This window comes from Poecile atricapillus, chromosome 5, assembly GCF_030490865.1.
Source record: "Poecile atricapillus isolate bPoeAtr1 chromosome 5, bPoeAtr1.hap1, whole genome shotgun sequence".
NCBI lineage: Eukaryota > Metazoa > Chordata > Aves > Passeriformes > Paridae > Poecile > Poecile atricapillus.
In genome coordinates this window covers 23302785-23329659 of record NC_081253.1, presented here as the reverse complement: position 1 = coordinate 23329659, position 26875 = coordinate 23302785, and the positions used below count along the sequence as shown (strand labels likewise).

At 38.3% G+C, this 26875-nt stretch overlaps 1 protein-coding gene across 9 annotated transcripts in view; it reads left to right on the top strand.

Moving 5' to 3' along the window:
• The window catches only part of ZNF385B (zinc finger protein 385B), a 150225-nt gene that overhangs the window by 69457 nt on the left and 53893 nt on the right, over nucleotides 1–26875 (top strand). The gene's annotated exons all lie outside the window — the stretch shown is intronic.

Here is a 26875-nt window from a genome sequence, read left to right as displayed (position 1 = left end):
GGTCTTTTGGTAGTGTTTTGCTGAGACTCTAATGAAGATTAGTTAAAGAAAAATCTGATCCTGATATAGCTTGCTTTGCAGAAAAAAAAGGGAGTTTCTTTATGTATAATTAACTTACATATTTCTGTAATTCTTAGTTGTCATGTTTATTTGTTTGCTCTGTGTGCCTTTAGGGAGAATTTTGTCCTCACTGTGGGAGGGAAGGTAAAAGTGCAAGAATGCAGTGACCTCAGTGCAAACCAGAAAGGGACAAGAAAGGACAGGAGACAGTATACTTTTATTTCTTGTTGTTCTCTGATTTACAAGCCTAATATTATTGCCTCACAATAAAAGCTGGCAATTTTCGATTCAAGCAAAAAGTTGCTGAATCCAGGAACCTGCAAGAGGAAGCTAAACATGTCTTTTTTACCTCTTGTTTTCATTATCCTTCCTGCAAGAAATCAGAAAAATACTGTTTTTCCCTAAGTTCAGTGGTTAGGAATTGCTAGACACATGGGCTACCTACAGAGAATGGTTTACAGAAAACCTTCCTATCCTTAAACCCCTGGAAAATACTGTCCATTGGAATGAGAAGAGGCAACTGGGGTATTGGGGCTGAGCTAAATTTTTTGTGTTTGAGAGTGGGCATTTTGCTCTCTTACCCCAGTGGTGTTTTTCACTGCTGCAGTGGTTGTAGGGACCAGGTATGTGAAGGTGCTGGCTTTAGAAAAACTGTCATCAGCTTTAGAAGTCACATGCTCCTTTCAGGGGCTGGTCAGAGTTTCTGGGAGGTTGCTGAAATCTCTCTGAGGCAAAGGTGAGGATAGGGAAAGATGATTTTCAGCATTTCAGAAGGTACGTCAATAAACCAATGATTAGGTGGACAGGCTTAGCAAGTTCTTTCATGTACCAACAGTCAGTGAAAATATGAGAAATTACCTCAAAATTTTAAGAATCCATTGCAGTGGACAGCATCAGATAATCTTATCTCTATCAGTTTTAATTTGTTTAAGCTTATATGCGCTTAAGTTACTTATAATCACTGTTCTCAGAAGTGACTTGAAGTTTAAAGCAAGAACAGAAATTTAAACTAGGCAAGGAAAACTTCAACTAAGAGACTGACATAGGTTACTGAAAAATGTGGCCTTGCAATAAAAATAATGTGCAAACCTAGTTAAATGTGTTTCCTGTAGTAGTAATACAAACCAGATAGTAAAGTTCAGCTTGTACTATGAAACTAGATTTGATTTTGTAGTCTTTGTGGTTGAAACCTCTGTTTTATTAGGTAATTTCATTAACAGTTATTACCAAAGAGAAAATTGTCTTCCATGTTTCAAAGGGTAGTGTACCACAAAGAACTTTATACACCTTTCAGGCATCAATCCAAACCAATGTTCAGTGTTCCCTGTTAAAGCAGATTCCTTCACTCGAAGAGACAGAGACTGGTATGACAGTGATAAGTGCAGTTATCCCCGAGTGATGAAGCATCTCACCAGACCTCACCATGGTTAACACAGAGTACTTCCTGAATGCTATTTTCAAAGCCCACCTGCTGGCCATCCTGGATCTTCACGTCTACGCAGAAATTCATTTGCATTGCTTTCTTTTTTAGCACCTTCCTTGTATGGCTGTGCTTGTGTGGTAATCGTATAAAAAGAGTTTCATGTGCAGCTAAGCTACTACTTCTGAAGAGATTTTAATTTTTCCTCTGCTTTTAGCAGGTATTTATTCAGTAACTAAAATGTTTGCCCTTAGTGATGCTGGATTTGTGCTAACATTAAGTTGATGACTACAGAATCAGTAGGGGAATTATGGGGAAACTGAGGAAAGACAGAGCTTTCAGAATGGACGAAAGAAAACTGCTTTTTGAACTCTTCTCCTTTGTCACTGTACAACAATATAACAATTGCACTGTTAAATGTGAAGACATTTGTCCAATGCAAAAGAATGCCCAAGTTTGTCTTCCTATATCTTTCTCCTGGTTACCTGTGTTTCTTGTTCTTGTTCAACTCATTCATACCTTTCACCACATTACACAAACCCACCACATTTCTTAACAGCTTGGAATGGTGTTCTAAGCCTGTAAAACAGCCTATTTTGATTGATTGAAAATAGGCTGATATTATTAAAATCCCAAAGCAAAACACTCACACCAAAAATGCTAAATTTGTCATATAATCCTATAGTTGTGTTCAATTTAAATTGCTCTTTGTTCATAGTTGTAAATAAACTGAATTATAGTATATCCTTTAATATATACATTTTAAAAAAGGATTGTAAGTATTGCAGACTTTGGAGACATAAGTTATTTTTCTGTTGCTTAAGATTACTTAGGAGTACAGCCCTGCAGGGTTATTGGGAAAGTAGTTCTTGCTGCCACGTGTTTAGGAGGCCTTCATGAAACTAAAGGGCAGAATGCAGTAGTTACAGCAAGTGGCTGTCACATAAGTGAGCTTTTCTTTTTAAAAGTGCTATATATTTATAAAGCAACATCCAGTAATTACTTTTAAAAAGGTATGTGGAAATATACATTTTTGTCTACGTTCCTTGGCTTTTTTAGGTGGGTTTTTTTGTTTGTGTGATTGAAATGAAAGAGTTCAGCCAGTAAAAGATGTAGGGAATACTGGGAGGTGAGGGAGTAGGGTGTCCACCTCTCTTTCCCATTCTTTTTATAGCTTATGATATCTGCTGAGCTATGAAGCTGAATGATCAGGTTTTAGAAGGTTGCCTGTGACGGTTGTCCTTTACCTTCAAATTGTTATCTTGTAATGCTGGTTTTGTTGGGAGCTTTGCTGCTTGCTGCAGTGGAATGAGGAAGCAGTATGTTGTATTTCTGGCGTGTTCTAAAACAAAAGGCTGGTCACCATCTCCACTGCCCATCAGCTGCTTAATGTGCTGCAGGTCACACTCTCACAGAGTTTGTGCTTCAGCTCAAAGTGTCATGGCTGGCTTGCTCACTGTTTATTCTTTACTCATGTGATTCCTCTGAGGTTATTAATCTAATGGACATTAGATCTGGAATTAATCTAATGGACAAGAGCATGTGTGAGATTAGAAATAGGATTAGCAATCCACAAAATCTGGTCTTTGTCCAGTTTAAATGGAAGATAAGTAAATTCTTAAAAGGGGGGGGTTGGAGGGGGTATTCTCATTTTAGTTTTGCATCTTGAGTGTGAAGGAGTCCATGGGGAGTGATGTACCTTTCTTATTAAGTATAACTCTAGCTGTAGAACAAAATTAATCACTTTTTCACTGAGCATACTCAATAGTAAGGGATATACTTCAAGATGAGCAGTGTTAGAGACTACATAATTACTCTGTGTCTCTGTGCTCTTTAAATTTTAAAATTATGGTAATTATCACATTTAAAATACATTTTATAAGTTTTAATATTAAACATACAATTGAAATACAAGTGAAGCTGATATTGAAACTCATAAAAACAGGCTGAACTCACTAATTTCATCACTTTCTGGTCTTCCTTTAAAAGTCCTAAGCTATTTGGTCTTCCTGCCTCTCCCGTGGGTCACTTTCCTTTTGCTTTATTGAATAGATTGCTTTGGATATTGGTTTTCCCAATATTAAGCTTTTGAAATGCCATTCATTTCTTCCATCTCGTCATTCCTAATTATAACCATGGTGTATCAAACTAAGGGACACTCTTTGCTTACAGTATTTATGCCTCAAACATTTGTGGTGCAATGAGGGGTTCAGATAGTAATTTCCTTTTAAATTAATCTTGCTGTTAGAGGTAGGAATGGTGTTCTCTGGTTGAACTGAACAGTCTTAATAACCTCATTAAAATATTTATTTAAAAATGGTCGATTTAAAGTCAATTCAGAGATACCTTTTGAAAAGTGCTTTCTCTGTAGTGAAGATAGTGACTGGTTGTGTCCTGGTCACCAGGGTCATAAAGGTGACACTGGGTATTTGCCATTTGGGTGTTGCTGTTCTTTGCATGCAGCAGCCTTGGAGCTACTTTTAGTGGCATGGTCTGTGCATATGTGGTGCTTTGAAACATGTTTCATTATCTGAGAGGTCTTTCAGCCAAATGCTTAGTTCCAGCAGCTGGAGATAGTATCACTTTACTGCTTCATCAGTCTGCTGGTGGGACATTAAGAGCACTATCATCTTACTTTCTGAGTCCCTGTTAGAATTTGGCCATTGAGAAATAGTATCAAATAATGAAAGGGATGGGATCCTATTACAGCTCAATAATAGTGGAACAAACAAGCAAGCAAAAACAAGTAAATAACTTTCTTTCTATAGGATTCCAATTAAATTAAAAGTAAAGACTTACTATGCTGTGGTGTGATACTTAAGAGCTAGTGATAGACTTAGTGTTCCAAAGATTCCAGGATCTGAATAGCATTTTGAGTTAACAGGAATAAGCAGCTTTTGTGAACTGGGAGGGTGAGTTGATTACAGAAAAACTAACCACAGAACACACATTCAAACTTTCTAATTCTTGGTCTATATAGGAAAGATTCATACACATACATTTAACATTCTGAGTCTGCAAACCTATGGATTTATTTTGCTCCTAGTTGGAGTTGTAAGATTTGGAAAATCCTGTTACAGCTGCCTGAGAAGTACTTTGAGATGTAGTTATGCAAGTCGAACAAAAATGAGGATCTCTGTACTGTCTTGCTTTTTAAAATTAAACAAAGGAAATGCTTCTACTTGAAAGAGAGGAATTGCTTTTGTAAATCCAAACATCAGGGATTGAAATCCTAGACCCTTAGAGAAAAGAAAGTGTAAGAAATATTAAGAAGCATAACAAAGTTTCTATAAAGTCAGTATTTTGTATCCAATTGTGAGTCATTCAGTACTTAAAAGTTATGTAATACTGTCAATTATGAATACTAATCTAGGGAGAATTTAAAGGCCTTTCATCAGAATTTTAAAACCATGATACCCTAATTATTAATTCCCTAAGGAAATATGAACATAAATAATGATGTATCTGCTACTGACCTCTGAGAAAATACACAAACTCCACTTAAATTGCATCTGGAATGATTGTTCACACCAAAAGGATCAAAAAGATGAAAGATGACTTCGTAGAAGGGCAGCAAGGTTTATTAATTTGAGCTGTGTCAAGGCTATTTTATGGTGGCAGTGTCAGCTCTTCCATGCTCTGCCCGGGCCCCTTGCCCCTGGGCAGCACAGCCACTTCTCTCTGCCAGACTTCTTGAGGGAAAGGCTTCCCACACCTGTGCCTTCACACCAAGGAAGTCACTTTTTCACAGACTACTGCAGCAAGGAACTTCTTACCTAATACAGCAGTTAAATCTCTGCTTTATTATGGTTATTGCTGGAAGTTTCTGCATGATCTGTGGGTGTATTTGCCAGATTCTGCATCGCTCTTTGTTTTCGTGATTTGATTTAATACCTTTTAAAACTTCAAGTATTTGTCCTCTGTTTACTGTTTGTCTTAAATGCAGTTCTCCCTCTGCACTTAGGCAGTCTGAGAGCCCTATTCCTTCACCCCCGGTTGATCCAGATACTGTTCTTTATTTAAGGTATTTAAAAAAAGAAATATGGGAGCTGAAATACTAGGCAGACTGCTAGCACTGCAAATCAAGAGTTTATAATAATTTCCGTCATGTGAAGGAAAGATTCACACTTTGTCTGAAGAAGTTATATGTCTGTTTTTTTTCTCAGGTTTCCTTAAATAAATTAAGCTATGCGTCACATAGATGTGTGCAGTGTACCTCACAACAATTCTGTGTGAGTAGCTACTAAGGTTTAAATAGACACCCTTTCATTATGCTTCATATGTTATCAATGTATGTTAGTCTTCAAATACAACCTGTCCTTGACATTATCAGTGTCTTGCTTTGTTTCTTTTTGAGTTCCATCTGGAATTTTTTTCCTTGAAAATTCTTTTCTAGAAGTCTTTCCCCTATAATATAGTCTTTCCATATAACCCTTTAAACTGAAATCTTTTATTTCCTGTCCCATCACACATTTCTTCAAATTATGTTTTAGGGTAAGATTTTTTTGCTCCCAAGGTAAGGGATTCCAAAGATGTTTGATAAGAATACCATTGGGACTGTCTGAGGCTGCTGTTCAGCTTGTTTCCTTTTTCCTTTGTGTTTACCTCATTTCACGGTGTGTGGACTTCTTTCCCTTCCATTCAGTCTTGACTGTGGGGGCACAAGGATCAGAAATGTCATTGTGGTTTATTATTATTATTGTCATCACCATGGGAGGTGGTGGAATCATCTTCCCTGGAGGTGTTTATGAAAGCACAGCATGTGGCACTTAGTGCTATGGTGTAGTTGACAAAGTGGTATTTGGTCATAGGTTGGACTTAACAATCTCAAACGTATTTTCCAACCTAGTTAATTCTGCGATTATTACTATTATTAATATTAAGATTTGTCTTTTCCTGTCAGCTTTCCCTTTCAGAGAGGTGTAGAATTGGACTTGCCAATCTGTCAGCAGTGATGTGCCTGACAGCATTTTTGTGTCTGTAGCTGGGGCTGTGAGTTGGCTCCGACTCAGAATCCTGCAGTTGCTGCTGTGCGGGTGGGGTGGTGCCCAGGTTTCAGCCTCCTGCTGGTCCTGATGGATGCTCTTCCAGCAGGTTTGTTGTGTGCTGTTTTTGGGCATCCTTTTGGGCTGCTGCCTCTCCTCCATCAGAGGAGAACACTTTCTCTTTTTGAAACCAGCTCTTGTTTTGCTGGGTGTCTGCCCAGGTGATTTGCCTAAGCTGTGCAATCTGTGTGATTGAGCAAGCCTAGAGCAGGATCTGCTGAGGCAAAGCTAAGGCTGGATTAACAAAACTCCTGAGAGTGGGCAAGGAGATTACTTAAAATATGGTCTTGCCCTCTTTTTGATCAAGTTGCTTTTATATTCCTACTTCTTCTGTTTATCGTTGTGATTGCATCATGGCCCTTAGACATCAGTCCCTTAGCCATCATCACTAGATGAGTGATGTCTGAGATGCCAAATTGTATCTTCTTCTCCCTCAACTGATGGAAAATCACTTGCTCAAAAGAACAAAAAGTAGTGACTTTTAAGGATTTTATTTCCACATTAAGCACCTTTGCTGTAGGTCAGAGAATTTGTGAAACTATAATCAATCTATGTGTCTAATTTCAGTTTATCTTTAGAATGTTCTCACTCAGCTGGAAACTCCCAAGCTGGAGGAACAGACCTCCACTGTTAGAGCCTGCCTGCCCTTTCATATATTAACATTTAATATTTTTGTTCCTGTGTGAGCTCCAAAGTCAATTCAAGGCTTCTTAGTAAGAGCAAATTTTGTCCAATGTGCACAAAAGCTCATGATTGTCAGTGTGAAGTGCTCTTTCTGAAGTGTCAACAAAATGTATTTTGGAACAGAGGCCAGGTTGTTGAAAGCTGAGGGTTCACAAGAGGCCATGGCAGAGGTGAAAGGAGCCTCAGGTGGGATGTCAGGGCTGTGGGAGGCAGAGGTAGGGAGGTGAGAAAATTCAGTGACTGGGAAAGGGCATGCAGGAATCTTTCAGCAGGGAGGCCTGGTGAGGAGGAGGAAGAATCACTTGTATCTCAGTTTTCCTCCTCTTCTGCATTAGCCCCTACAACTTATCTTGCTAGAATATTCCTCCTGACTATTATCCTGCACCTTGCGGAAACAGACAAGGTCTGCTCGTGGGGCAGGAAATTGAGGGGCTAAAGCTGCTCCTGCTCCTGGGGGAGGATCAGGCAGCAACCCCTGGGAATAGGTTTTGTGTTCAGGCTGCCACTAAGGTGTTGGGAGCAGGGCAGCGGTGTCAAGTTGAGAGTGAGGCGAAGGTTCTTGGACGGGAAAATATTCTTTCAGCTGTTCCTGACAGCTGCTTGCTCTGTCTGTGGGATGGCACAAGGTTCTGATTTATTACATTTTGTTTGTACCAAACTAGGGATAATCTGCTACTTATAATTATCTTTAGAAATTCTCTGACTCCTCAACACCAGGACTTTAAGATGGAAAAGGTAATTCTTAGTCTGATCCCATGCATTCTGTCCACTTAGGAGCAGGAGCTGTGGTGAGATGGAAGGATTTCAAAACCTAGGACTGGAATCTGAAAGGTGCCAAGTATCCCAGGGCTGAGTGCCCTCAATTCCCATCAGTTGCAAGTTATACTGTAATATGAGTTAATGGATTATGAGCAGAGAGCAGTGGGATTCAGCTGTTTAGTCTGAGCTTCTGCACATACTCGGTGCAGGAAGGGTTGTACTGGAGAGAAAGCAGATCTGTGTGGCTAGAGGAAAGAATTCAAGGAGGGAATCCTTGATTTTTTTCCTCGGTTGTGGTGTGTTTCTATGGATGAAGCAGCACTTTGTGTGAGGTGGTGAAGCACTTTGTTTGTTGAGGAAGATGAAGCATGAAGCTTCTTTACTGCCTCACATTTTGAGACATAAGAAGAGAGAATAAGGTAAGGGTCTTTGTGCAGTGACTGTTTTATCCTTCAGGGTATGGGGCTGGAGTCAACGTCTGCTGTGTTTAACTCTTGTGCCACAGCAGGGAGACAGTCTCCTTTTCCTCTTCATTAGCAGCAGAAGGAACACAGTGGGCAGGAGGAAACACAAGGCTCTTTTGTCTTTGCCTTTTTTTTTTTTTTTTATTTTGAGCAAGGCTCTGGCTGAAAAGTTACTATTGGAAATAAATTCCATTAGAACCTGAGACTCTGTACTGGCCAGTAGCATCCTATTACTAAAGAATAACCATTTCTTGAGCATTTAGATTGCTATTCAGCTGTTCTTTTGTCTCTATGGCAACTTTCAGCAGTAACAACAAAGTGGTAGGTGATGTTGTCAGCCAAAAATCTGTAACGTTCAAGGGATTGTTGATAGCAACAAAATGGATGCCAGTGCAGGGTCACTTACAGCCAGTAATTGATACTGCACCTATGGCTCAAGTAGAACTGCATGGGACTTTTTGAAGCTGAAAATACATCAGAAAAAGTAAGGCTGATGCAACTGGCAGTTTGTTTAAATTACACGAGGTCCTGCTTTAAAATTCAAACCTGTTTTACCTTCTCTAATGGAATGAACTGCACGAAAAGTGAAGAGCTCCTTGTAAGTATGCTATATGCCACTTGGAGAGCAGCTCAAGCTTTCTTCTCAGTTTCTTGATAAAACAGAGAACAATAGCTGCTTTAGAAAAGTGGAGTGAGTTAGTTCCTAAAGGTGATAAAAGTTGAAGTTCTCATCTAACTTCAGTGTTGATCTGAAAAAGGAAGTATGTTTAAAAAAAAAAGGCAATGCTTTTCTTAAAAATAATAAAATAAAAAGGGGTCGACAGGAATTATCATCAGTTTTTGATCTTAATCTCATGGTGTCAGGGATTTGAAAGTTTTTCTGACATGTAAAATTGAAATAAATTCTGGGGGAAAAAGCCATGAGAAAGTCAGACTGAAGAGTGCTGAGACTAGTGCTATGAGAGAAAAAATTTTAAAAAGAATGATTGATGTTAAAGCAGGGAGAATAGGAATTATAGTAGTTTTTATGTAGAGACATGCTAAATAAGGAAATCCATTCTTAAGAAAAAGTAGTGACAGATGTGTTAAATTAAAGAAAATAAAACTCTATTATTTTCATCAATTTTTATCTGGTATTATATAGATCAAATCTATATGAACTGCTGGTGCTGGATGTACTGTGGGAATTCTGCCTCTAAACATGTATGTATGCACGCTGTCAGTGCAGTGTGTACCAAGACACTTACTGCAATCTTGAGTTAGCTGAATTTGAGTGCCACTTTCTCCAGTTGAAGTATCATGTTAGTGCTCTGTATTTTGTAAAAGTCTCACCTCATTTATTGAATATGGGGTTCCCCATTGTTTGAACTGTCTGTTACCAAGGAAGGCTTTTCTTCTCCATGAGACAGATGGAGGATGAAAAGTGCATCCAGTTGTTCTCCAGAGCTTACTTGGCAGCATCAAACAAGCCCCATTTTGATGCAGGCAAACAGAACAGCTTCATTCACTGACAACAGCACAGGATACCATCTGATGTCTCCTTAGACTTCAGAAAACTGGACAGATACTCACGTGGTCCTTGGTTACCTATGGCTCCAGTTACCCCTGCTTGTGCCCTTCTCAAATGAAGATAATATTAGTGTATTTTATTTAATTTGTTATATTCTATTAATTTAGCCTACTTGTGCTAGGAAACACACGCAACTCTTGCTTAAAGTTTGATTTCCTTATTTGTTTTCATTTGTCTCAAATATGAAAGCTTCCTGAGCAGTCTTTTGAGTCTCAAAGTGTATAGATAAACCCGAAACGTACATTTAATTCAAATAAAATAGTAGAGTTTTTGAAATTCCCAGTTATTTAGACTTTCTTAACACTCTTAATGAAACTGAAATTCTAACCTACATCATCGTCAGCCTTTCAAATGTCAACATGTTGTGTGACAAAATGTAAGCTGAGCTCTTACAGCATGTATTCAGGGTTTTTTTGCTTACAGCTACTTCTGCTGTGCCGTTTGAGACCAGATCGGCTTAAGGGAGCAATCCAGCCACTGTTGTGGTTAACACTGGAACATTTCAAAGACAGCACTGTTACAAGCTATTTATTACTTGGTGTTAACAGCTCCCTAACGGGCTTGTGAAAAGTTCTGTATTAGTTGGAATGAGCTAATGGCATTTTTGTCTTGCCTGTTTTTCTCCTGTATTTTTTTTAACTTTATACAGATATGTATCCTTCAAAAGATGGACCCCTTAAGAAAGCTGTGTTTGTAGTCACCACTTACGCAGCTCTCTACAAGTGGTCTCTTCCAGACCAGGACTTGAGCTTACTGTGAATCTGCAGTGATGAAAGGTGGAATAGTTTACAGGAGCAGGCTCCCAGAACACCAAACCACCATGGGTGGGATGGGGACCCTCAAGGCAAGGTTTCCTGCTTTGCTCTGAGAGCAAAATGTGGGCACATAGTGCTGAGGGGAGATACCAGAGACATGGGGAGAGGAAGGCACCCTGCATATTCTACCAGTTCTGCTGTCAGCACATCACTGTCGTGTCAGCAACTAAGAAAACTGTGGGTTTATAACTTTCAACTTACTCATTTTTCTCATACATTCAACTGTATGTAAAGCAGTACAAGAGGAGAGCATGGTGGGAATCTTTTTAGGAGTGAAATCAACTTGGGTAAACATTCTTGATGAGATTAATTGATGTGGGTCACTGCCAGTGGGGGGTCTGTAGTTGCCAGAGCACTTAATGAAATGAACTTGTTTTTAATGCGAGAAAGGATAACAGTAGCTACTGAGACTGACAGGCTCCTTTTAGCAAAGTGGTTGTAATGCAGGTACTGAGTTTTTTCTGTTCCTGTTTGCTCTCCTGAGAAGGACAGTTACGTATGTAAGGGTGCCAAATGTACGTCTGTCATAGAAGCTGAAGGCCACCAGGTAACTCCAGCCTGGCCTCAAAACGAGCAGTGCCTGCTGAAGTCAGTATCCACTCAGGCTCGATTCTGTGAAGTCAAATCTGCTGACTCAATCAGCAAAATTGTATATCCCATTTTAGTCCTCTTGCCTTTGCTTGAATCTTTTGGGGAGCATTTCTCTTTTGATGTATTGTATGTGTTAAGTCTCACCAATCCTGTAAATTGCTCAATCTACAAGCACAGCTATTGTTGTCCTAAATTCCAGCTCTATAAACATTTCTGAAAATTGAAAGTTGCATATCATTATTTTTTTTTTTTACTTTGATTTATCACCAGCGACAATTTTCTTTGCAAGCCAAGTACATATGTACACTTTAGTAACTGTGGCTTTTCCAGCATAAGCAAAACATGGAGCAGTGTGATTGCAGCCCTTCAGGGAAAAGTGGTCGATTTGCCTGTATTGTTCTTACCTTTATTAGACAGAACAGTTCTTTCAACATCTATCTGCTATTGAAGAATGACGGTTGAAATGCCTAAGCATTCCATCAATTATTCTGCATCATTAACAGCTATCAACTTTCTAATTATTTTTCTCTATATTTTCTTTTAAGTAATTGAAGTTCCACACTATGAACAAGATCTTGACATTTGTTATTATTTTCTATCTATTGTGAAATTATCACATAATCTTCCCAACCATTCCTTTAACCATGACATATATTAGGGATTTTTGTAGCTTCTCATCAATAGGTCTGTTAAAAGATAAGAATTTTTTTTTTTGAGATACACGTGTATGGAAAATACACCAAATTCCATGGAGCCAGTCTATTTTTTTCTCTTCTCTGCCAGCTTTCACTTATCTTTACTTCTTTTCCCACTGGTCTGAGTGCTATTTATAGCAAAGTGATTTTCAAATAATGTGGTGATTGACTGACATTGTTGATTTAAGGTAGAATTCTTGTTTTAATTCATGTAAATGGATTGGATGACTTGAGATTGTCTAGCCTTACTTTCCATGATTCAATGATCAGATTGTAATCAAAATGCTTTGATACATGTAGGAATAATATCTGAAAGTTGCCATCACTCTCGAAAGATTAAATATAAGTTCTTGGATAGATACCTTTCTTTGTTGCCACTTGCACAAATTCTAATGCTCCTAAGTGAAAACTCCTCCTCCTTTTTGCTGATTCAGCTCACAGTGCTTTTCATGCAAGCTGATTGTTACAGTGGAGGTAAAGGAAATAGCAATTAGCTGCAGTGCTCAGGGTATTTTATCATGAACTTTGCTAGGAATGCATTACAGAACATTAGCATTTAAAATGAGATACATCTGATATTTAGGAGTAAAACTGTAAATCTTGTATTTACCGCGAAGATAAGCAATGCTGCTTTTGACTATGACACATATTTGTCCTTAATATGAAAACAAAAGTGTTCCATGAACAAAAGCTCCCAGTTCCATTGCAGCTGTGGAACTTTCCATTTCATGTGCAGTGGTATCATGACTCTGTACAAATTGCTTTGACAAAAATAGTATTTATATAAAGTGGAAAATTCCACTTGTGTAGTGACAGGGAACCTTAGCAACCTTCTTTTCCCAGAATTTGCGACTGCTCCTGTATTGAGAATGAGTAAATTGTTCAATTGTCAACAACCAGATTTGACAGAAGTGTAAAAAGTTTTTCTGCTTTACTTCTCCACAGGAATAGGTACATAACTCCAGAATGACACTGTTAGTGTTTATACTGTCTTCTGCACTTCAAGTGGAAAAAACTGCAAGTACCATCAGAAAATAAAAATACAAATTTGAAACAAATAAGTGTTCTTGTTTCTTAAGCTTTTTTTTCATTTTACAGCTCTATACAGAAAAATATAGAACTACATCTATCTGTTTTTATGTTATAATGTTAAGCTTTTAACAACTCTGTGGAAGAAGGACCTACTTTTTTGCTGTAAAATAGACCTGATAAAATACATTGCATTGCAGGGTTCTCACTGATGTTAGCTGGTAACATTTGTTTGTGGTTTTATTTGCTTCTGGTAAATTAGGTTTTATTGATCTTTGATCAAAACTCATGATAAAACTTTCTGAAAGATATGACATCCTTGAAATTAAGCAAGGCAATGCTTGTACTTCATAAAATAGAAGTTTAACACTGACTCTCAATACCTTATTGCAACTTGTCTTTGACAAGTGCAATCATGGTACCCACTGCTGGTCATCTAATCCTCTCCTTGTCAGTGTGGACTTGTTTCTCTTGTACATACAGCACGGTTTTATTCAGTCTTGATACAAATGCGTGTGCTGTTGAGAATCTCAAAATCTCTGGGGAGATTATTTCTGCACTTTGGTTCAGCTAAAAAAGGCTGCCACCGTGAACATTTAATATCTCTCAGAATAATCTTGGTGTCAAGAAGCTTTCCGTGATGTTCAGACCTGTTTTTCTCACATCTTTTTATTTCAGTTCTCTCTATTCTCCAAAACCTTTCAGAATTCTTCACCTCAGAAGTCTTTTAAATACCTGTACCCCCTCTAGCCTCTACATCTGCTGTGTATTGTTCCAAGGGTGTCCATATTTAACTTTTTGTGTTTTTTAGACTTCCCAGAGCTTGCTTTACCTCAGTCTCTTTTCAATTTGTAAATCCTTTCCCAGTTAAAAGGTACCTGCTGCTCAGCACAATAAGCTTTATCAGAGATGAACTTACGAGTCCTTCCTTCGTATAAAGGATATATGGATAGTTTGAGCTTTGTCCTTCATGCTGTGACCAGGTTATTAGGCTTTTTCCTCCTTCACCTTAATTGCTGCTCTGGCAGGTCAATCCCTTGCTCTTTAAACTCAAATATTATTTGGAAGCACACCAAGCATTTCTACTATTTATAACTTTTTCTTGTATTTCTCACTTCATGATGAAGAGCACTCAAAAATTTTCAGACAAAATGTCCAGATATTTTTATTGTCAAAGTCTTTTCAACTCTGCACCACTGCCTGATAGAGTGATTTATCCATCTGTACCTAGCCCATCATATGAAGACTAGGTGGTTTTAGACTGATTTAAAGATTTTATTTGCTGTTTTGTACAGAAATGTAAATACTGGGCAATGCTCATCGTGTTCAAAGCTCTGTTCTTGTAGGTACCTAAGTCTGAAATCTCAAAGTCAGCTGCAGTTTTCTGATGCTTGCCACAGAATCCAGTTGCTCTTACAATTTCTTCTTATTCCCATTTTAAAGGTTAATTTTTTCCTGTCTTTCATGATTGATCCCAAGAATTAATGAATTCGCCACAAGTGAGCACTCATGTCACAGGATGACTGTTTCTCCATTTGTGTTGGAAGCATATTTACTCTTCTTTTTACAGGTTGAATGATTGCTATTCTGAAATCCTTTGTTGCAAACCATGCTGTTAAATATGGGGGAAAAAAGAAAATGTTTATGTCTGTTTTGTATTCTGGCTCTGGTGTTATCTAAAAACAAACCAGTCCTTTTTGCATTTAAAATATGTGACATACATTTCTTTTATAATAGAAAACATATGTGAGGATTAAATTTCACTTTGCATGTGTTTTTTTTTCTTTTGGTTGGTTGGGTTTTTTGTGGGTTTTGGTTTTTTTTGGGTTTTTTTTTGTTTGTTTGTTTTTAAGGTGCAACTCTCAAAAGCATTTAATAGAACATGTTTAGATGTTTGAATTTCATGTCCAAAAAGGTGTTGTACAAACCTGAAACTCTGTCTGTATTGGTAGAAAATTGTAAGATTAAAAACTGTCTTTGCAAAGATGGTGAAATGGACCTGAAATTAGAAAAGCAAACCAAAGAAAACAAAACCCCAAACCACCAAAACTTGATACATATTGCACCTTTGATGTAGATTTAGAATAATTTACATTTTTCTCATAAATCTAAACATTTTCCTGTTGGCAAATGGACTCATTCTTGTATTTCCTCCAATCTGACTATACTTTTTCAAATGCCTAAGAATATTTTCTTTGGAACCAAGTAAGGTCATTGTGCATTTTCCTGGTCAAAATACATAAAACCAAGTTAATCGTAAATCCAGTTATCTGATCTTCCTTCTGCTGACAGACATATGCTGTAGTAATTGAAAATTTTCTCCCAGACTCTAATAGTTCCACAAAACTGTTTTGAAAATTCTGGGAAAAGGACACACAAATTACAAGGGTGTAGGTACCACCAGTGGAGGTGGAGGGAGATCACTTACGCTTCTCCTGGAGGTGACTATGTTAAAAAATGTGGGATCCTTCTGCAGGTGATTGAACTGCAAATGCAGAAATTCAAGTTCAGAGCTGCCTACTTGGTCACCTGCTTAAAGAACTCCAGCTCCTGAATTAGGGATTATGGTTAGAAACCTTAGGTTATATGGCACTGAGTGTATGCTCGGGTATGGTTTCACTCTGAAAGGCTGTATCTATTGGGGAGATAGGTGGCGGATTTTAAACCCATTCTGGAATGCATGATGAGCTGTGAAACTATGTCTGGTACATCCACAGAAACATACCAGCCTTGACCTTAACTAAGGAGCCAGTGTTTCGTCCACTGCTTGCAGATTTAGCATGCTGCTGTAGCAGATATGTCTGTAAGAGGCTATCATTCAGACAACTGCACAGAAATGGAGGCAGAGTCCAATAGATGTGGTCATGGACAGAGGAGTGGGTGGGCTGTGATGCCCTCCCTGCACTCCAGCTCACTCTGCACGACTCCCTTGCTGGTTTCTTCCTCCAAGTGCTGCTCTGTGGAATGTGTGTTGTTCACCTCTTTCCACTCAGTGTTGGCATGTTCCATGTCCTCAATGGGTTCCACTGTGCAGCAGTTTGAGAATGATTAGTCAACAAAGAGCGTGTAGCAGTTTCTGTGGATCTAGTATCAAACTGACGACATGAAACTGAGAAGAAATGCTTTGCTACCTTGTCTTGCTATTGCTTTGCACTGGGAAGGGTTCACTGTAGTGTCTGACCTGGCAGCTGCTGCTTCTACACAGAGCTCTTCCCGCTGAAGTTATTCAGCCAAATTTCACACTTGTACTGCTGCTAATCCTGGTGATTCTCTGGACTTAAAAGGAATGATGACAGATTTGCACCAGGGTAATAGATCCATGTTTAAATTATTTGCCAGAGTTTTGTATGTTACACATCATAGCTCCAGATCTTAAGTTTGTAAAAGCAGGCTTGCTTCTCTTGGTTTTGTAAATACAGGCAATTAAAAGGAAAAAGCAGAGTTACGTTAAAGTATTTTAAAGATTTCTTTGTGTCTAAAGGTATACTCATCAAATGCCTTCAACTGTGACTTCAAAATCTTATATGAATAGTTTTTTCTCCAAGAATCCAGATAGCATTTCAGTGTTTTTGCTCTCCTTTTTGCTGGGAGTAGCATTATAGCTACGAGAAACATCACTGTAAGCCACATCTTTGCAATAGCAGTATTTTTCCTCCTTTGTGCTTTTTGCCTGTTCTTTCCACTTCACAAAACCAAAACACCCTTTCTTTGAATTGTATACTTTCAACTCTCATTGTTAAGTTTTGAATATTTCAGAAATACTAAGTCATATTGTAAATGTTCATTGTCTTTCAGTGCCTTTCTTCCGTCTTGCCAATCACAAAGTTTGAAGCAAAGTTGAAGATGTGTGGTACTCTTGAGAGAATTAATAAGAATGTTTAAATCAGGCATCAGAACAGGGAGGGAAAAAAAAGTGAAGGGCTCATTGCTTCTTTCTCACTACTCAGAATTACAGGCTCAGTTATTTACCACAGTATATAACCAGGGATTTAGAAGTGAAAGAGAAATATGCTACCTGTTCCAGGAGACAAGCTGGAGTCTTTCTGCTGCTTAGATTCATCTTTAAACTAACATTTAGGATACTGAATATGAAGTATGGATTATTGCTTTTAAAATTAGAGTGAAATCTTAAATTTACTTTTAAGATGAGGAAAACCATTATTTATTAGAGCTGAGGGAGACTTGCTTTTTAGTAGGAAAAAAAATGACAGAATAGCCATCTTGCCTGGTCTTTAATTATGCAGCAAAATGTTGCAACATAACACACCAAACAACCAGTAGTGAAAGCAGTTCTGGAAAGAAGATTGCAGGGTTTTTTTTTCTCTGAGATATCCTTATCAGGATATTTCTTTTTATCAAGCATACTGTAAGGGTTTGAAAGTTCTTCTAAGGAAACCCTAATAAGAACACAGCTGCAAACTGTCTCATGGCAGAGGCAAATTAGGAAATGTGGCAAGAATAAACTGGCTGAACTATAAAATTCCTGCAGACTCAAGCACAAGAGCTCTATGCAGAGGTAGGAAATGGAAAGGAGTTTAAATTGCTAAGAATGATGAGGAAAGAGCAACATGAATCTGTAGGAAAAAATAGGAAATAAAATGAGACTGAAAGAAGCATTAAAGAAATCTTTCTGTAAGTGCACTTTCAATATTTAGAGGGTACCAAATTAAAAGGTGGATTGTTACTGTGAGATTAAGATAAAACCAAGAAATTTGGGTTGCATGGAGCCAGTTTTTAATTACTTTTTGTTAGAAAGATCAGTTGTGTTCACGTGACAGTTGCCAATATAAACAAAAAAAGCCAGCAAGAACAGGTCAGAGTGTCTTGATAAACCAGAATCTTCAAAGCGCTGGCTCTGACAGACATGTCACAAGGATTCTTGCATGGATGAAAATACTGATCTGTGGTACTTGTAAAAGAGGTTCCAGAGCACTGAGAGATCTGGTGGGGTCACAGTAATTTTAAAAGAGAAGAACAGACTAACTTTAGGAACTAGTATGTTATCTTCCCTTTGAAGAAAAGGAGGAATGAATTATGCTAAAGTATATAAAGGAAATCAGGAGCTGAGTAATAACCAATGCAGCACATGGGCAGGCATCTCTATTCTGTGAATGCAGAACTGGATTGCAGTGTTCACAAGGTGAACTTGAGTTAACACTGCCGTGTTGTCAACTTAAACAGATACCATCCTGAGAGAAATAAGCAGAAACACAATGTGGCAGGCATGAAATTTGACTGTTACACTGCAGGAGAGGTGAGGGCTACTTCAGATGAGTCTGAATGAGAATAAGATGCATCAGTGCTCAACAAAATTTTGCTTTTCTGCTGCCGTCAGCTTGGTACTCTGTTTCACTATTGTGACTTCAGCTCGACCAGCTCACTGGTCTGCTTGAAGGCAAATTTCTCACTTGTTGGTTTGTGTTTGTTTACAACTGGTCTGATTCCCTGTGCTGGCTCAAGGGGAGTGTTAGCAGAGGAGCAGTGGGGCCACCCAGCCTGTTCCTGGTGTCATCATAGAAAGTAGATGCAGACTGTATGGCAGTTTTAAAAAATGCTTTCACACTTCTCTTTATTTGTCTTTATTTTCAGCATAGTGTTTGATTAGTTACATTTAGTTTATGAAATAATTCATATTAAAGTAATATTAATTGGTCTCTGGGAAATTAGAAGAAAAAAGAAGCCTTTTTTTGAAAGGCTTATATCAGTTGAAACACTGTTATGTCAGATCAAATGTTTGGACCGAAAAAGAGGTTTTCCTTTACCCAATCTCAATTTAATTTAACAGAAATTTTTCTTTTCTTTTTCTTTTTTTTTTCTTTTTTTTTTTTTTTTTTTTAATCTTCTCTCCTTCTGAGGGTAGAATTGTCAAAGTTCATGTCATTCATTCTTTGAAAACATCACACCATGAAAAGTTTTTATGTACCAGCTCTGGCAGGGCTGGAGCACTGCTGCACCCCAAAGCAGAATATGGTTTAATCAGATACTGGTGTTTAATAAATGTTCAGTAACATCACAGATATGGCAGTTTGAGCTAGCAGAGCTGTTAATTTGAAATCTATTGTCTTCATTCTCCCTGTGTAAATAGAGGGTAGATAGCATATATTTTAGTTTCATTAAGTTTTCAAGTTCTTAACTTATTCATCAATGCTGACTTTGAGAATAAGTAAAGCAGTGCACCTTAATTCAAGACAGACAGGATTTGTGGACTTTGATCTTCTGAATGCCATGACTCCATGCTGTCTGTAACCCTGTGCTCCGTGGTCCCCTTTCATTAACTCTTCAAAAAATTCAGATACCATTTCTTTTCATTTTTTTGTTTCTTTCTTTCCCCAGAAGTTATTTTAAATGTAGGTCTGTAGCAGACAGCTAGCTAGTAACCCTTTTAAGTATAATTCTAAAAAGAATAGTGGGGAAAATGCCAGTGAAATCCAGTTTATCAGTCTTAGTTATATTTCAATATAATCTAAAAGAATAGCAGGTTGCCCTCCTTCCAGGGTCAAGCTGCAAACACTTGCAAAATAATCACAAATCATTCTGAGTAGGAAGGGACCCACAGGGATCATCAAAGTCCAGCTCCTGCTCCTTCACAGGACAGCCCCAAGAATCAGGGGGCACATTTCACACATACGGTGTGCTCTTCTCACAGATCATCAAAGCTAAACACACAATTACAACAGCCCAGATTTGTTCAGGCTTGAATAGTTGCTCACTATTTCACAGAACATGAAGTCACAAAAGCACCATGTTGAAATGAAACTATTATATATCTCCTGAGTCTTAAGCTGTTTGTTCATATATATATGTGTTTAAGTGCTGCAGAGGTGGTGGATCATAACCTTAGTGACTTAAGCAAGCATCATGGCAGTGACTAATAGTGGGAAGCCTTTATGGGACTGCATGGTCTGTGTTTTATTATGTCTTTTGGTTTGCTGTAATCACTCATGCTTGTGTGGTCACAGCAAGAACACATGAACAATATTCATATTGTAAGGCACTGGTAAACTTCTTGTACTTGCCTTCCTTTTGTAAATGGCTTCAGTAGGTATTACCTGATGTGTTCTCAATTAAAGTGACAGCAGCAAAGCAAACACCTCTCTCTCATTTGGGTTGGGACAAAAGGCAAGGGAGGGGGCTGGTTTAAATAAATCAAGTAAAAGGATCCTAAGGATTTCAGAAAGATCTCCATTAGTCCAGATGGCAGGAGAACAGAGAGCTGAAAAAGATGCAGCTGTTTTTTCTTTTATGCTTGGGAAACTTCAAAGTGAAAACAAGTCCAAAGCAATGTTTCCCAGAAGCTGATAAGAACAGAGGAGGGGGTAATGCTGCTCACTCAGTCTGTGGAAACCAGAGGGAGAGCCTTGAACCATCCAGGGGATTCTGAGAAAAAGAAATAGGGATAGAGTGCAAAACTTCAGATGACCTTAATGTAGGCCAGAACATTGCATTTATTAATAATTGTTACTGTTTTATTAGAAAAAAATCCAGCTTACTGAGCTTGATCATGTTAAGCCTTGACACAGCACTCTATTTTTCGGTCAAATAGTCTGGGCTGCTTTAGAAGTCTATAGAATTATCTCTTTTAAGAAACTAATGGCAAATATTTCCATAGCATCTACAGATAATAGCAAATTGCAATTGTACTCCAGCCAGCATGTTTCTTCTAAATATAGTAAAGGATGTTTTGTAATTCATTTAATTGCTTAGACTTGACAAGGAGCCAGTGCTAACAAACTTGCTTTGATAGCAGTATAGTGCTTGTGACGTTCATTTGGCTTGGGAATGCAAATACTGAGAAAAAACATGTGAAATGAAGAGTGAAGCACAAGTGCTGTAAACTCTGCTGTTGGCTGTGCAGGTGCATGAGTCCTGAGCCACAGGAACACGGAGGAGGGACAGCTGCACGAGGGAGGGGACAGGAGCGTGAGTCACACGTCCTGCGAGGACAGGAAGGACAGGGCTCTTCCTGATGTTATGGTCAGGCAGTTGTAACGCAGTTATTTAGGGAAAATGCAAGATAATCCGTTCCACTTCTAATTATTGGACTTCACTTCCCGCTCCATCTGTTCTGGTATCTTCCATAAAAAGCCCATGGGGAGTCCTGTTGTATTGAAAACTACTAGAGTTTATGAGATATGAATACAGTGCACTCTCCAGGTTTTAAAAGATGTATCACGAGCTCTGGTGCTAATCATGTCAGTTCCCAAAGGAGTTGCATCCTCATTCATGAGTGTTTTAGTTGGTGTGGTGCCCAGGGGGCAGAAAACTCGTTAGCATTTTTCCTGTCATCAGCTGTGCTATGTCACATATATTCTGGGCTTCTGCTTCAAGTTACTTGTAAAAATAAGTTTCCTGGATAGTGAGTTATCTCTTAACATCACATTGATTTGGGAAAATTTGTTGAAGTAATGGTCTTGTCTCTCCACAACTTCTTTTGACAGACTGGAATCCATTTGGGTGTCATAGGTCATTTTCCATAATACCATATTATAAGGAAGAAATCTTTGGTCTGCTGAGTGAAATGTGAAAAAAATTAATTAAAATTCTGTATTTACTATTTTTTTTCATATGTAAGAGGGGTGCATGTGTTAGTATTCACCTTCAGGAGTATTATTAATGGGATACTTCTAGAATAGATTTTTCCATAAGCGTTTTGATATCAACACCTGCTGTTCAGAAACTCAGAATTATTTTACTTGCACTTAACTTGTTTTTATGAGTTTATCTTGGGCATAAACAGAAACAGATGACATCCTCTAATATCCATGTATAGCTGTAAGTAAACAAACTAAATTAGAACATTTCTAAATCCTCTAAAGCGATCGTACTGGAAAGGAAAATTACAAATATTAAGTATTGTGAAAAATCTCAAGGGTTAGTGTCTAATAAATGCCCAAACAAAAAAATGTAGTGACTTGCAAGTGATTGTTTTTTACCTGTCAGACAGGGGGGAAAATGTGGTGGAAGCAGAACTGGGGCATTATGCAATGGGAGCATCAAAGGGAAGAAAACTGTGAATCTTTTGTCATGTAGTTAGGTGGAGGGATTTTTATAAACATAATTTTTTCTGCAAATCATTCCAAGCAGTTGCATATAGGTGTAGGAAAGTCTTGTGTAAGTTGTTTTTTTTTAGCAGTGGTTGGGGTTTTTGGGGCTTTTTTTGTGAATCATAGGCAGTAGAGCTGAAGAGATTTTTATTCAATATGAATGCCCTAGGTACTACCTCTGGCTGTAAACTGTTTATAAAACTGGATTTCTTAGCCACATGCAGAAGTAAACAATTCTGAAAATGCTGAAAACTTCCACTGACAAAATAATAAACTGTACTGACACGGTAGGGTCCTAGAAAAACTCACAGGTGAACACATGCAGACTTGTCTCATAATCCTTCTAGGGAGTTGCTTCCACCTTCTGGAGCTCAGAAGGAAAATGCTGCAACTGGAGATGATGGTGTGAGGTCTAGAGACAGGATGGCTGTGCACACTCTGGCTGCAGTCCTTAACTAATTCAGCCAGTGTGTGCAAAACAAAAGGAGCAATTTGTCATCCACCCTCAAAGGGGTACTGTTGGCTCAAGCAGTGTGTCTCAAAAACACAGTTCTACAAAGGTGAAGGGGGGAGAAAGCCCAGAACTGATCCATCATATTGGTTACATTGCTACTGCTCTGGGACCACATAAGACTACTCAACATTACTGTAGAAAGTAAAGGTTCCTCATTGCTCAAACTGCTCAGCACAGTGCGTCCAAATCTGCCATGTAGTGCACATAAGTAGTGGTGGGTGTGAATATCTCGATGTCCCTTTGGAATTTTCCCAGACACTGTCAATGGCACAGGTTAAAACAAATGCAGCCATGTGCAGTCTGAGGTGGAGATTGTCCAGTGCACAGAAATTTGTCACCCAAATATTTTTATTCAGTCCTGAGAGTGCTTCAGTTACTCTTCCACTGCTCTTGCTGTGAGTGTGGATATCTTCCTTTGATGTGAAGATTAAAATACTGTAGTACGTTCTTTAGGTAACAGGAAAACAGGAGAGACTTGAGTATGGCTTCAGGTTTCTCTACAGCTGCCTTTAATGAGGACGTTGGAAGAGAATGCTTTCAAGTCTGAAACATAATTCATTTCTTTAAGTAAGCTGAAATAATTCACAGAATGTGTTTTATATGAGTATGTTTTGTGAAGGAATTGGGTTATTTTGTATAATGGCCTGATAATGACCCAGATCTGATGATCTGATAATGAGCAGGCATTACACCTTTTTTGTGTTTTTAATGACAAAGAAAAGCACTCGGTGAGAAAATCACAGAAGTAATAGTGTCACAAATTGTTTTCAGGAGATACAGAGGGCAAAGTTGTGCACTTAGATTTGACTGTACTTGGCACTGCTTTTCCTTGAAGAAGAGGACCAGTGACTGTTTACCATGGCCAAAGTTAATTGTGATTCCCTCTGCCAAAACGGCAGTCTTGCTAGTCTGTAATTCTGTTTTTTCTGTGAAACTGGAAGTGGGGGGAGTTGTTGGTAGAGGTTCTTCAAGTCCCTGTGTCACCTGTCCCCTTGCTGGCTAAAGCTTGTTTCACTGGCCCTGGGGACACCTCTTGCCTCAGGAATGAGAGATGCAAGATTTTCTAATTGCTCCCCAGAAATATCACTTGTGCTGCTTAATCCATTGCACATTATTTGTTAGAGGTGGATTATTTGGGTAACAATTACAACTTTTCCTGACTTCTGTAGAAACATCAGTGTCCCATTCCATTGCAGTGTGTGCAAAGCCATGTGGGCATGGCTAAAGAGGAGCAGCACCTGGTACACAGGGACTTGTTCACATAAATATATGTAGGAAGAAGAAAAACTAATAAAATGAGACATTTTGGGTAATCTAAAAACCTCATTTCCTCCTCTTCAGTAAAGGTAAAAGGGACCAGTGAGGATCAGTGCTTTTAGCAGTCTGTCCACAACTTGCATTCCCTGTACATAGATAACTCCTGCTGTGGGAGTCAAAATTGAAGTTACAAAATACTGTTTAATAAGTATGAAGCTGAAATAAACAAATGCCTTTACAAGAAAGAGCAGTTACATTTATTCCAAAGATTTACAGGTAGTGCAAAACAATGTGTGTTTGACATGGTAAGCTGTCTTTATCATTAAAATGTTAATGAAATTATAAACATTTATTAAATTTATGAAGATGATGAAGCTTGTCAGTGACACCTTTTTTGTGCCAGTGTTCCTGCTTAGTCCAGGTCTGGATAAAGATTTAGTGGAGTAATGGTGAGAATCTATTTCAGCACTGGGAGCAGTGCGAGGGTAAAACCGTCCTGTTGCATTTGATTTGATGATTTTGTCATGAGATGCTTCCACTTGTAATTTAGGTCACCTTGACCTGATAATTCCTTCAGAGGCTTTCAGAAGTGAGTCTGAAAGCCAAGCTTGAGTCCAGCAGGATAATCGATATTTGACTGGCAGTTGTTGAAGTAGTAAATTGGCAAACAAAACTACACATTTTTTATTATTAATGCCTTCATTAATCAGTCTGGTAGGTTTACATGTTTCCTTTCCTATGTGAACTCCAAATGTATTCTAGTCTCCTGGTTATAAATTACTCTGCAGAAACACCATGAACTGCAAAACTAGAGCAAGATTTCAGATGTCTTTCGCATAAAAGATTCTGTGTGCAACCAAGGAGTATAAAAAAGGTTGCATTTTTTTCTGGAGGATGCTAATTGTTTTTTAATTTTTAAAGATTTTATGCCAAATGTTTCTATACATTGAATAAAGACAGCATCAGAAAAGTAACTGATTTCAAATGTCAGTCACAATTTTAGTCTGTTCTGTTATTTTTTTTCTCTGTGAAATTGAATTAAAATATGTAACCATAGCTTCATTGAAATACGTTTATGTAAAGAGAGGACAGGTCTTCTTTAACTTCACGGATCTTTAATTGCTTATGAATTTCAAAGAGAAACTTGCAGAAGTTAGATTGATGATGGCCCTTTAGGTAATTGAATACAACATAGTTCCTGTTTGAATGCAGCTCTGAAATCCAAATTATGTAAATCTACTGTTTCAGAACCAGCTAGTAGAAATAATCATCATTTTTGCAGTTGAAGATATTTTCTTTGGATAAATTCTCTGACACACTGCTTTCCTATTGATTCATTTTTTCCATTATGGATATGAATAACAAACTATAGGCATGTTAGCCTTTAGCTTTTTGACGTTTCTGACTCCACTTGAATAAGCTTTGGTGTACAGTTGATTAGGCACAACTGTCAATTAGTCTCACGGGCTTATGCAGAAACAAACCTGACATTTATGAAAGTATTGGGATAGAAGAAGAGAGAAAATATTCTGGGAAAGTTTCTCCAGCATATTTTTCCTTTCAAGTTGTGCAGCTCTGTTGGGATGCTAAGAAACATTCTCTCTGCGTAGCTGTCATTGACCCATCCCTGTGCAATCATCATGCTTTTCCTATAGAAGAAACAGAGAATAGATTACAGCCTGCTATTCATCTGCTAGACCATAATACAATGTTTACTGTGCTGCAGCTGGGATCAAAATGACCGTGTCTCCAGCATCAACAAAATTTGAGCTCAGGGCTAGTTATAAGTGTTTGGTCATCCAAAAAATCCATGCAGCCCCATCTGGCTTCTGAACTTAGCTTTCCTCTTGGATACCATAAGATGGGCTTGAAATTGTGACTGTGGGGGCAGGACGGTGAAAAGGAGAAAAATCTCTCCTTTGCCTTCAGTTTTATGTGTCCTTAACAGGCAGGAAGGGAGATCCCTTAATGGAAGACTGGTGCTTGGGCAACCAGTATGGATTGCCCAGCATTTTGTAAGTGGATACAAATTATTTGATTTTATAGGAAAAGAGAAGGAAAATTGCTTGTTTACTTTCCTAATTCCCTACTTCTAGCTCCCTCTCAGTCCCCCTCTCCTTCCCTCCTGCCCATCCCCTTCCTGGCTGGGTTAGAAAAGCTCAGATAACTTATATGAGAAAAAGCTCAGGTATTGTGTAAATTGTACTGAGAGGCCTGTTATGCTCGCAGCTGCTGGCCACTGATGAGTGGGAGAAGGAGGTAATTATGGAGAAATTGTGACAGAGGTAGGAGAGACAGAGTGACTCACCCTCCTTTAGAGGTGTGGGACACTTACGTTCCACTGCCTGCTCCTGTCAGTGTTGAATTATTCATTCAACCCAGGAAGGAGACACTGAGGTCTTTTTTTGGTTTTGTTTTTTTCACATTGTATTTCAATGTGGGGAATTTTATTTGAAATCTGTTTTGTATGGTTTCAGGGAAAAAAATACTCCCACAGGCATAGCTGGAAGCTGTGTGCTAGGCACACTTATTGTGTGAATAGGGCAGATAGCTAGTTAAAAATGAGTATTTGGGTGTCTGTGCCTGCACATTCCCTTGGGATCTTGCTGGGCAATGATTCTTAGCTGTATACAGAAAAAATTTAGCATATAGATCTCTAGAAAACTTTTGTTTGGAGAGCTCCAATTTAGAAAACAGTTAGCATTACATGTAAAGAATTGTGTTCATCTATATGATAGCTGATTATTTCATTGTTGGCTATTCTATAATATTTGCCGTGCATTGTAAAAAAGGGAATTTTTTACATGTTAGATGAAATGGTCTTTGTGTAGCACCTGATAGTCAGAAGAGGGAAAAAATAACATGCAGATCATTATTTGGAAACAAACATCAGGATTTCAGCATACATGTATTGTCTGTGCTGGCTGA